We start from the raw sequence: 12,259 nt of genomic DNA on the forward strand, positions 1-12,259 counted from the left end.
TCTTCACACACTAAGGTCAATTATGGTGTTCCACAGGGTTCAGTGCTAGGACCAATTCTATTTACATTATACATGCTTCCCTTAGGCAGCATCATTAGAAGACATAGCATAAATTTTCACTGCTATGCAGATGACACGCAGCTCTATCTATCCATGAAGCCAGGTAACACACACCAATTAGTTAAACTGCAGGAATGTCTTAAAGACATAAAGACCTGGATGGCCGCTAACTTTCTGCTTCTTAATTCAGATCAAACTGAGGTTATTGTACTCGGCCCTGAAAATCTTAGAAATATGGTATCTAAGCAGATTCTTACTCTGGATGGCATTACCTCGGCCTCCAGTAACACTGTGAGGAACCTTGGAGTCATTTTTGACCAGGACATGTCCTTCAACGCACATATTAAACAAATATGTAAGACTGGCAGCACGGTGGCACGGTGGTTAGCACTGTTGCCGCACAGCAAGAAGGTCCTGAGTTCAATTCCACCATCAGGCCGGGGTCTTTCTGTGTGGAGTTTGCATGTTCTCCCCGTGTTTGCGTGGGTTCCCTCCGGGTACTCCGGCTTCCTCCCACCGTCCAAAGACATGCAACTTGTGGGGATAGGTTAATTGGATAATTCAAATTGCCACTAGGTGTGAATGTGCGAGTGAATGTGAGTGCGAATGGTTGTTTGGCCCTGTGACAGACTGGCGACCTGTCCAGGGTGTACCCCGCCTGTCGCCCTATGACAGCTGGGATAGGCTCCAGCGCCCCCCGCGCCCCTGAAAAGGATAAGCGGAAGCGAATGGATGGATGGATGTAAGACTGCTTTCTTCCATTTGTGCAACATCTCTAAAGTTAGAAATATCCTGTCTCAGAGTGATGCTGAAAAACTAGTTCATGCATTTATTACTTCCAGGCTGGACTACTGTAATTCATTATTATCAGGATGTCCTAAAAACTCGCTGAAAAGCCTTCAGCTGATCCAAAATGCTGCAGCAAGAGTCCTGACAGGGACTAGGAAGAGAGAGCAGATTTCTCCTGTTTTGGCTTCCCTTCATTGGCTTCCTGTTAAATCCAGAATTGAATTCAAAATCCTGCTCCTCACATACAAGGTCTTAAATAATCAGGCCCCATCTTATCTTAATGACCTTGTAGTACCATATCACCCCATTAGAGCACTTCGCTCTCACACTGCAGGCTTACTTGTTGTTCCTAGAGTATTTAAAAGTAGAATGGGAGGCAGAGCCTTCAGTTTTCAGGCCCCTCTTCTGTGGAACCAGCTTCCAGTTTGGATTCAGGAGACAGACACTATCTCTACTTTCAAGATTAGGCTTCAAACTTTCCGTTTTGCTAAAGCATATAGTTAGGGCTGGACCAGGTGACCCTGAATCCTCCCTTAGTTATGCTGCAATAGACGTAGGCTGCCGGGGATTCCCATGATGCATTGAGTTTTTCCTTTCCAGTCACCTTTCTCACTCACTATGTGTTAATAGACCTCTCTGCATCGAATCATATCTGTTATTAATCTCTGTCTCTCTTCCACAGCATGTCTTTATCCTGTCTTCCTTCTCTCACCCCAACCAATCACAGCAGATGGCCCCGCCCCTCCCTGAGCCTGGTTCTGCCGGAGGTTTCTTCCTGTTAAAAGGGAGTTTTTCCTTCCCACTGTCGCCAAAGTGCTTGCTCATAGGGGGTCATATGATTGTTGGGTTTTTCTCTGTATTTATTATTGTGCGATCTACTGTACAATATAAAGCGCCTTGAGGCGACTTTTGTTGTGATTTGGCGCTATATAAATAAAATTGAATTGAACTGAATTGAAAAGTAGACGAGATGGCGTGAACTACAGTTGTTAAAATTTGGATTTGAGGCCAGATCAAAAAAGTTTATGTTGATGTTTTAAAAAAAATTGATTTGGTGCTAAAAGTCTGCTTCAAGATTTTAAAAGAAGCAGGGCAGTGGGGAAAAGCCAAAATGGTAATTTTAATGATCTCTGGCTTTAGTGAACCACCTAAAGGGTTTTAGCAATGTTTTTCCCACCGCAGAAAAAAACCTGGAAAGTTTGGACTTCTTTGGAGGACTCGGGATGACTCCAAGGCTGATTTTTAGATGCCTAATCAGAGCCTTATCAAAAGATGAATCATTTGCCATCGCAGCCTTTAACACACTGTCTGGGGACCCAAACTCCTTGATGAGGGATTTGGCCATTTTCTTGATGAACTTTTTCTTGTCATTTGTCAGACTTGTGGCGGACTCTGTGCTGCTGAGTTCAGGCCGCATCAGATCTCTCAGATGGTTGATGACCGTGTGTATTTCTTTTGTAGTAGATGCGATCCGAGCAGCAGACTTTTTGGTCTCAGATTTAGATTTATGGATGACTCTCATGATAAGGAGCAACGCAAGGTCACTGGAAATTTTCTCAACATCAGAAGATGACACTGGCACAGAACCCATCTCTGACATTTTGGAGGAATCACTGAGAGGGTGTTTTAGGCTCAAGGCTCCAGATGAGTTTTCTGGAGAAATGCTCTCAGGTTTTGGCATTTGAGGTGACTTGTTAGATGCCACAGAGCATTTATTTGGAGAAATGCTCTCATGTTTTGGTGTTGGAAGTGATGCACCAGATTCTTTTCCTCTGCCATCTGAATCAGGGCTTTTTTCCTGTTTTGGGGTCTGTGTTCTTTTAATAAAGTTTTGGATGTCTTCCAGGGCCCCAGAAATCTTGTCCATTTGAATCATTTGATCTTTCTCTTCATTCTCCAGCCAGAGTAAAAGCTTCTGCAAAAACTTTTCTACTGTGTCTTCTATGAGGACATAGAGGACTTCAGCAGAAATGGGACGCTTTGAGCCCTCTACTAATTGTGGAGTCCTGGAGATGACTGTGTCTGAGAGGGATCTACCCATTAGAGGTACGGGGATTTGATACACTCGATCCATCCTAAGTAGATCAAACACTTTTGCCATTAAGTCCACAGTAAAATTTCTGATATGCCCACTATTTCTAAAGTCTCCCAAGGTCTTATCGATGAGGAAGAGTTCTTCTTTCTTTGTTAATTTGTCAAATAACTGGTTAACGTCTGATCTAATGACGTTAAAGTTGACTGAAGAAGAACGTTTAATTCTGGCTTCCAGGCTTGGCGTATGTCGAGAAGGGGAGCGATGAGCCTCTGTACTCTGGGGACCAGCTGTTGCAGGTACTGACCCTGGGAGGATGGAAACTATACTTTCATCGGAGGGCACTGTTTCATTCTTGGGATACTTGCAAATGTTTTGTAGACAAACAAAATGTTTCCTGTTTGTCTTTATTCTTTTTTTCAGCTCTGTTTTCATTTTTTCAAATTGCTTTTTTGCAAACATGGAAAAGTTGTGTTTGCGTGCTTTGAGCCTGGCGTGTGAGGTAGATGGCACACATTTGGAGAAGAAGTGCCTCACCTTGTGGATAATTAAGCCTGCTTTAAAAGCAGGTTTGGGTAAGCTACATTTGTCACAGAGCTCTTCACTGCTTGAATCCATGTTAGCAAGTATCTCATGTACGATGTCAGCTGCAACCACTTCTACTGGGGTTGGAGCTCGGATACTTTGTGTTTCTGCAGTTGGTTTTATTTTGCTTTGTTCTGTTAGAGCTGATTCTTTTGAGATCTCATTATCTTTTTCTGTCATCTCTCCATCTGAGCTCCTTGTTGAGAGAATAACAGAAATCTCTGTGATTGCTGATTGCACTGATATTTTTGAACCAGTACTTTCTGTACTGGAATCAGACCCGCTTGTCCCACACTGGCATAGTATGGGACAAGCGATCGTGGCTCAAGAGTTGGGAGTTCGCCTTATAATTGGAAGGTTGCTGGTTCGAGCCCCGGCTTGGACAGTCTCAGTTGTTGTGTCTTTGGGCAAGACACTTCACCCGTTGCCTACTGGTGGTGGTCAGAGGGTGGCGCCGGTGTTCGGCAGCCTCGCCTCTGTCAGTGCACCCCAGGGTGGCTGTGGCTACAATGTAGCTGCCACTCGTGTGTGAATGGGTGGATGACTGGATGTGTAAAGTGCTTTGGGGTCCTTAGGGACTAGTAAAGCGCTATGCAAATACTTACCATTTACCATGTTGATCTAACTAACATTATGTTGACTTAAATTGACAAGAATAAATAAAATCTACTCAATCAAACCAAGCTCTAGGCCGCTAAGGGCAGCGGATGCCTCACCAGCTGGATTAAAAAGAGTACAGGTAACAATAACACATGTACCAGTTGTTGCACTGCAGAGGTATTAAAGGATAAAAACAATAAACACAATGTTTTAGTTCTATAACATTTTTCTAGGTTCAAGGTTCTTTATTTGTCACATGCATAGTTATACAAGTATAACACACAGTCAAACATAACCTGACACACTCCTCGACTTGTGCAAAAAAAGGGTTTAGGGCCTGGATGGCTTGGGGATAGAAGCTCCTCTTGAGTCTCTCCGTCCTTGCCCGGATGATGCGGAACCTTCTACCGGACTGCAGAAGTTGGAACAGTTTGTTGCCAGGATGGGACGGGTCCTTCAGTATCTGCGCTGCTCTAGTCCGGCATCTCCTGGTGTAGATGTCCTGAAGTGGGGGGAGAGCAATCCTGCAGCAGCGTTCTGCTGTACGGATCACTCTCTGAAGAGCTTTTTGGTCCTTAACACAGCTGTTCCCAAACCATGATGTGATGTTCTGTGTGAGGATGCACTCCACAGCGCCTGTATAGAAAATCCTGAGGATCTCTGGAGAGACCCTGAACTTCCTCAGTTGTCATAGGTGGTACAGGCGCTGCCTAGCCTTTTTGGTCTGGACCTGAATGTGGGCAGACCATGTCAGGTCTGAGGAGATGTGGACACTGAGATACTTGAAGGACTGCACCCTCTCCACTGGAGCTCCATTGATGATAATGGCCTTGTAGTCTCTGTGCTGACTCCTTCTGAAGTCCACCACCAGCTCCTTGGTCTTGCCAACGTTCAGCTGGAGATGGTTGTCCTGGCACCATGATGCCAGATTCTTCACTTCATCCATGTAGGCCGCCTCATCGTTGTTGGAGATGGCGCCCAACACCACTGCGTCGTCAGCAAATTTCACAATGGTGTTGGAGCCGTGGGTGGCCACACAGTCTGAAGTGTAGAGGGAGTAGAGCAGTGGCGAGAGGACACACCCCTGTGGTGCTCCTGTGTTGATGGTGATGCTGTTAGAGACGCATCTACCCACCCTCACCACCTGAGTTCTGCCAGTGAGGAAGTCCAACACCCATGCACACAGACAGCTGTTGAGTCCCAGATCCCTCAGCTTTGTGAACAGTCTGCTGGGCACTATTCTATTCTATTATTACTTTATGATGGATTAGGTGCAAGAGTTAAGTGTGGATAATTAAATAATAAATGATATTATTATATTAATAATAATAAATTAATGCAATAGCAGATTGTGCCTTGTTCTCAGATGGACAGTAAGTGGAGAGTGATAGATGAGACGAGGAGATGGAAGGAGGAAGAGAGGCAACGAGTGACTCGCAGGCAGAGCCGAGTTTATTCACCACAGTTTTGTTGCCTGATGGTTCCAAGCGCTGTCACCAATCTTTGCATTTTATTAACTCCTAACACTTGTTTAATGAACTACCATCTCTCCTATGGACTTTTTACAGTCTACAGTCTCAGATCAACACAGCCCCGCCCTCCAGCACTATCAGCAGCAACACTCTACCCATCAGGTAAAACACAGGCTACATTTGCTTTGTGCCCACCTGATGATACGATTCCATATTAGATTCTGGATGAATGTGTGTTGTTGTTCTTCAGCCTGGTTCTATGTGCCATTTTTTAACTTTGAGCACCCGCCCCTTTAAACATCTCTGCACAGCCCTGCTCCACATAACGTCCTCCTGGGTCCTGACAACACAGGCTTGGGTCTGATCTGCCATTTTACGTGCAGAGGAGTTATAGGAGCTTTCTCCACTTGCCTGAAGTAAAAGATGTCTGCTTGTGGTGGCTCTTCCTTCACTGTTTAAAGTGGTAACCTGGAGAGGCCATCTGCATCCCATGAAGCTCAGATTTCCTGTACTTTATTTTATAGGTGTGTGCTTACAACAGCATTCGGCCTGCAGCTAATGGTAGAATATCTGTGTGGGACTCAAAGATTGTTGTGAGGGGATGATGGTCTGTTGAAAGAATAAACTTTCTCCCCAAAACACCAAACACAATTCCCAGTGCTTCACGTTCAATCTGAGCATATTCGCTCTCTGGCTTGCTGAGGGTACATGAAGCAAAAGTAACTGGTTTTCTTCCTCATTTGGCATGATGTGAGATACAGCTGCACCTACACCATATGAAGAAGCATCATAAGCCAGTTTTATAGGCAGTCTAGCATCAAAATGTGCTAAAGTATCAGACTCTGACAATGCAGTCTTTGTCTGTTTAAATGCTTTTTCACACAGCTCTGCCCATTTCCACGACTCATCATGGCACCATGATCACAAGGTTTGAGCATGGAAGACAGGTTTGGAATAAACCTCCCATAATAGATAAGAAGTCCCAGATAGAAACGCAGTTGACTAGAGAAAAATGTGAGAAATTATACATATTTTTCCAGACTATGTTCTTCCAGCCGCTGCAGTGTGGCATCCAGATTTCTCAAGTTCTCCTCATCTGTTTTGCCAGTGACAAGTATGTCATATAGCACTGGACTCCATTCAATCCACTAAATTTTTGCTCCACCACATGCTGAAAAATAGCTGGGGCTTTCCCTCCTTCTTCCTCCTACAAGGAAGCAGTGTTCATGTTGCCAGTGGATTGCACCAAGGTCGGAGTCTGGCACTTCACTGGAGCAACAGCCAGAGGTAAGTGTTTTTCACCTCCAGTTCTCTCTGTAGAGGTAAATAGAGACTCGTTCTCTCTGTCCCCTGGACTCTATGGCCACCCAGTGTCCTGCTTCTTTAAAAACTGTTTTCAGGTTGGCCAGCGATGAAGCTGTGCCTTCTGTTTCTTTGTTCAAAGAAAGAACTAAAGACTGAAAATGTTGAGCCTGAATTTGCTGTTATATTTGCAAGGGAGTGAATTTGAATACGGTTTATGGGAGTTCAGTCTCTGGAAATGACTTATTTCAACTGCGTAACTGCCAAAATAAAGTTTTTGATGATGACAATATGAACAAAGAGACAATAAGATGTGTTGAAGGTAGCCATGATAGTCTTGTTTTCTATCCAGAGAATAGTCCAAGCAAGCCTGGTCTGGTTGGGACAGCCAGCCCAGGTTTGGCTCTCTGTTCCAGGTTTATTGATTTTCCCGTGTGTTTTACCTCTAAACCTGCCGTGAATGTTTCTTCATATTCCATGTGTAACTTGGAGTCAAGCTGTGGACCTATTGACACCTTTTCATAGACAACAGCATAGAAAACTTATTTTGTGTTGTTGCACCGGCTCCTCCAGAGGCTGAAACTCTGTCCGGGCTTGTTCAGAAACTGGGGGTTCAGTAGAGCCTTTCCAGCAGTTCCTCATTTAGGCTGGAGGCACTGGAGAGCTCATCCAGCCACCTTCCTAGTCGGCTGGGGACGAGCTCTTCCAGCATCTTCTGGAGCACCAGTCACCAGAGCCTGTTGCACAGCCCCAGCCAGAGAAACCAGAGCTGGCTGCAGGTCCTGTGGAGCCTCAGCACGCTGCACCTCAGCCAGAGGTCATCGGCCATCTGGCCCTGCAGAGTCTGCCATGCCAGACTCTGAGTAATTAAGTAAAGCATTGCTGTTCTGTAATGTCCACATTAGTTTTCTGTCTAATGTGTGTAAATGTCATGTTTTTTTGAGTAACTATTCCAAACACTGATCACAACAGAGGGGAAATTCCTCCAACAGAAACATCTTTGATGTGCTGTTTAGATGGTGGTGACTCACAAAGCAGAGCCAGTTAGATCCCGATGAGAATCAATAAAAGAATCGAATCGATGAGTGATGTCGATAATGGAATCGTAATTGCTAAATTCTTATCAATTCCCAACTTCACAGAACCTTAGAGATTCCGATGGCGGCGTTTTTTACACGCAGCCAATGATTTGCATTGCTCTTGGTGACACAAGGCTTGGATGCAGCTGCTCGGCCATGGAAACTCATTCAATGACTATGCAGAAATGTCTAGGAGAGGGGAAAAAAAGAATCAGAAAAAGGTGTTAGTACAGATACAGATCACCTGCTGTTAGATCCATACAGCCAGGGAGTGGTGTTCTGGTCAGCTGTCCGCTGACCTACAGCTTATTAACAACACCTCGAGCTGATCAGTGTCTTTAAATGAAGCTGCAGAGGGAGAAGAAAGAGCATTACCACCATTTCATGCTAAAGACCTGTGTAAAGGCAACATTATAACATAATGTTTTTATCAAAAAATACATAGAGATCCTGATCCTTCTAGTACTGGTGTCCCTCAGTAACATAGTTATGCCACCGAGCTGCTCGAATACCTGAAACCTTTGTCATATTACTTCAGTCTAAAATACTGTAAAGTGCCTGACGCACTTCCAACAATGTGAAACACCCAGATGTGTTTTTCAGAAGCTGATTCATGATCTGCAGCTGTTTGTTCAGATCACCTGCACGGGTCCAAACTTCATCACTGCAGAGCGCCATCTGGTGTCCACATATTTAATAACATGTCACAAATATGACGTTATAACAAATTTAAATGAGGAGCAAGGTGAGACATTCTTAAAAAGGCAAGAATTGATCCAAGTGTGATGCAAATTTGTCCTTAAAATGAGAAGACTCAGGGACTGATCTGCAAATAGCAGCAGACACAGCAGCTGTGCAGAAGAGTCACAGACGACAGCCCTGAATTGAGTCTGTCCTCCTCGGCTATGAGGGGATCTCCTCCATGCCTCCCTCAATTACTTGGGGGGCGGGGCTATGGCTCCCCACACCCACTATCAGACACTTACATGGAGAATCCTTATGAACATAAGTGCGCTCACACACACAGGTGTTCAGAGACACACACTGTCTGGGTTGGCTGCTGTCTCTAAACATATTATACATTATCAGTCCTGTGTGCTTCTCAGTAACAATTATGTTTATTATTTACTGTTGCTGAGGTTGGTTGTTGCCATGGTTTCCCTGCTGTGTTGTCTTCTCTCTCTCTTCCCCTCGTTCTTTCTCTTTCCTGTCCCCCGGTCCTCTAATAACTCCAAATAAAAACAAAATAAATAATAAAAATAATAAAGGCTGAATAAAAAAAGTGACAATAAAGTGGACCAATATAGCAAGAGCAGTAAAATAATCTGTTGGGCATTTTTCTTCTCCTTCGGACAGGACAGGAAAAAAAGATTGGGGTCAGAAACATTTAAATCTTTATAGACTAGGTTCTTTTTTATAAAACTTACATTCATGTTTCCCGTTAAATCACAAATGACCCAGATTGTTAAAAAATAGAAGATATTTGTCACACATAGACTCTGACATTTTCCTGCAGAGGTGCTGGAGCAAAGAATGAGTCAACAGAGGGAGGACTGCCCACAAGAGGCCATCAAATCCATAACTCATCTGTAAATGGCCTGTATTTGTAAAGCTACAAAGTGGGCTGAAGCCCAGAGTGGATGGTGATGGCGGTTCCAGCGATTGTCCGACTGTCAGAGGAGGTCCGTGGCTCGGCGCTCCTCCTTCCGGCTCAGGTCCATTTTGTTGTAGCGATTCCTACTCTCCTTGGTTTTGTACGAAGTTTTCAGCAGCAGCCAATCATCCAGTCGCAGCTCGTCCTGCGCCCGGGCTGAGCTGCAAACGACCTTGTGAACTTGGGAAGTGCGCTTTAAGAGAACGTCTCACCATGCGACGTCTGGTTCAGGCAGAGGGAGGCCCAGCACCTGGTTCAGGTGCATGCTGTCCTTCATGCACACCTGCCACTGGCTGAAGGCGTGAGCCACTCCCACATCAGCTTTCTGATGACAGCGAGCCTTCACAGCTGTAAAACACACACACAGACACACACAGAGGGACTTATTTAGAAACATTTAAACACTAACAAGATTTCTGCAGCGCTGAAAGACTAAAGTCAAAGTCAGCTTTATTGTCAAAGACCATATGTACAGTCATACACAAGAATTTAAAATTGCAATGCTCCCATGGCTCTCAGTGTACACTAAAAATATAAAGATAAAACAAGGAAAAATAAAATAAAGGTCTTATTTGCAACACAATATAATACTATACAATTATTTAAACAGCAGTGTCCAACACAATCATAGTGACTGTGGGCAAGTTCGTGTGCAAATGTAAGTGGGGCAGTCAGTGAAAGGGCAATGGTGGTGGGTCAGAAAAAACCTGCAATGAAACATAATAATAAGAAAAACTAAGATCAGGAGAATAAAAGTTTTAAAAACTGAATGATTTTATCTTCTGAAATGTAGATTTGAACCTTTCTTTGTTGTGTAATGTAAAACAGACTAACATGGTTTATATTTCTGGACTGAACTGAGCCTGGAGATTATTTCACAGGTAATAATATCCATGATATGATCCAAGAGCCCAAGACATATGTCTCTGGCTCCTAATAATGCAAACCTTTAGCCTTAATCCAGTTTAAAAGGGTGAGCACTCTCCACTAGGCGAACAAAACACTTTGTCAGGCTGTAAACTTGTTTATTTCTGCTGTAGTTTTAACATGGGACTCTGTGGGACTCACTGCTGCCTCTGCTGGACACCAGGGGAACATTACAGCCATGCGCTGAGTCCCCTTCGCCAAAAATGATGCAAAGTTTAGCAAGTAAAACAGTCTCATTTCATTTTGATGGCACAAATGTAACAGGATTTACATTATTGATATTTTACTATATATGCACCATCTTTCGAAAAAAACAAAAAAAAAAACAAAAAAAAAAAAACAGTGGTGGAATTTAACTCAGTTGTCTCAAATATTACATTTCAGTCAAAATTCAAGGTATTTATTTATATTTCATATCATTTATAGATTGCAACTGTCTGACAGACAAATATTAATATACAATGCCCACTGTGCGAAAGCTTTAATTATATTTAAGGGCAATGTCATAAAAATATAGTAAAAGATTTGATCCTTGAATGTTTCAGATAAAATGGAAGACAAACTGATGCAGTAAATATTCTTTTATTGGAGAGAAAACTGTGCAGTATAATTTACTTAAGATGTTGAAGATATGAGAGCATTAAACAGGCTGATGTCTGGGTAAGAGGCTCTAACAGGAGAGAGATGATACAGAAATATGACATCCTTATAAAATACTGACACACTTTATGAATGGACAACTTTTCACAGCTCTTCGAACTTTGTATTTAAAGAGCTGCACACTTTTCCCACTGAAACCAGCACAATGCCACTGTGATGAAAACAATATTTGAGCTGAATATATTGTGGATAAATCAAAGCATTATCAAACTTGTCCATGGTTCCCTTATTTTTCCTTCTTTCCCTGTCAGATCCTGTCCTGCAGGATAAACATCAGTGAGTGGTTCCCTGTATGCAGCTGTTACAGTTTGTGTTGGAGATATGTGTGTCCTGTATTTGCAAAAGTATCTAAAAACTGTTTTCAATGTTTTTACCAGTCCCTCAACTACAGAGAGCTATCTGTTGTCCCCCTGTTCTCCTCTATATCTCTCAGCTGATGCTGGCTCCTTTTTCTCCTCCTCACACACTGTCCTGGTGTCTAATCAAGGGTGGAGATCCTCTGTCACGTCTCCTCTCACCTTCTCACTCTCCTCTGACTCTGGACACTTGCAGAAAGAAATCAATCATGGCAGTTAGCAACTAAAGCATCACAACTAAAACAGGACATAGGATCCCGCAGAACATTGGTCTTTATAACAAAGATGACACACTCAGGTTGTTTGATATAAGCATGACAAAAACAGCACAGAAACAGGAGGACGTCTCCATCTACTGTCTGTCTCATTATTAGTGGTTTATACAGGATGAGAGCTCTTTTAAGGGCAAACTTCAGCACAGCATGGTTGAGTCTGCGTCCTCACCACAGTTCGCGGGCCAGATATTTGGTGAACCGTCGGTGGTCGGTGTTTCCTAAAACGTTAAAGAACGTTTGGCTTCACACCGACAAACAGACCCAGCTTCGGCAGAAACCTAAACTAACTAACCGACCAAAGAGCCGCGTTAAGTGGCGATCTCACTAACGTCACGTAACTTAGCCGAAGGTTAGCTAAATTTGACTTTGTAAGACTTTTTCATTATGCTAACATTTGTTCCGCTGTATATTTGAAGTGAGATAAAGACCCAGTACTTACTTTGAAGAGCTTTTTTATGGACCGCTCCG

General features: G+C 43.4%; 1 long non-coding RNA gene across 1 annotated transcript; it reads right to left on the reverse strand.

Annotated features, from left to right (window-relative positions):
* Positions 1–8,598: 8,598 nt before the first annotated feature.
* Positions 8,599–11,672, reverse strand: LOC112847205 (uncharacterized). The gene is made up of 2 exons (XR_003220623.1): positions 11,535–11,672; positions 8,599–9,921 (listed from the first exon to the last, which is right to left on the reverse strand). It is a non-coding gene; the product is annotated as an uncharacterized LOC112847205 (long non-coding RNA).
* Positions 11,673–12,259: the final 587 nt, after the last annotated feature.

This window comes from Oreochromis niloticus, linkage group LG1 (genome assembly GCF_001858045.2).
Source record: "Oreochromis niloticus isolate F11D_XX linkage group LG1, O_niloticus_UMD_NMBU, whole genome shotgun sequence".
Lineage (NCBI taxonomy): Eukaryota > Metazoa > Chordata > Actinopteri > Cichliformes > Cichlidae > Oreochromis > Oreochromis niloticus.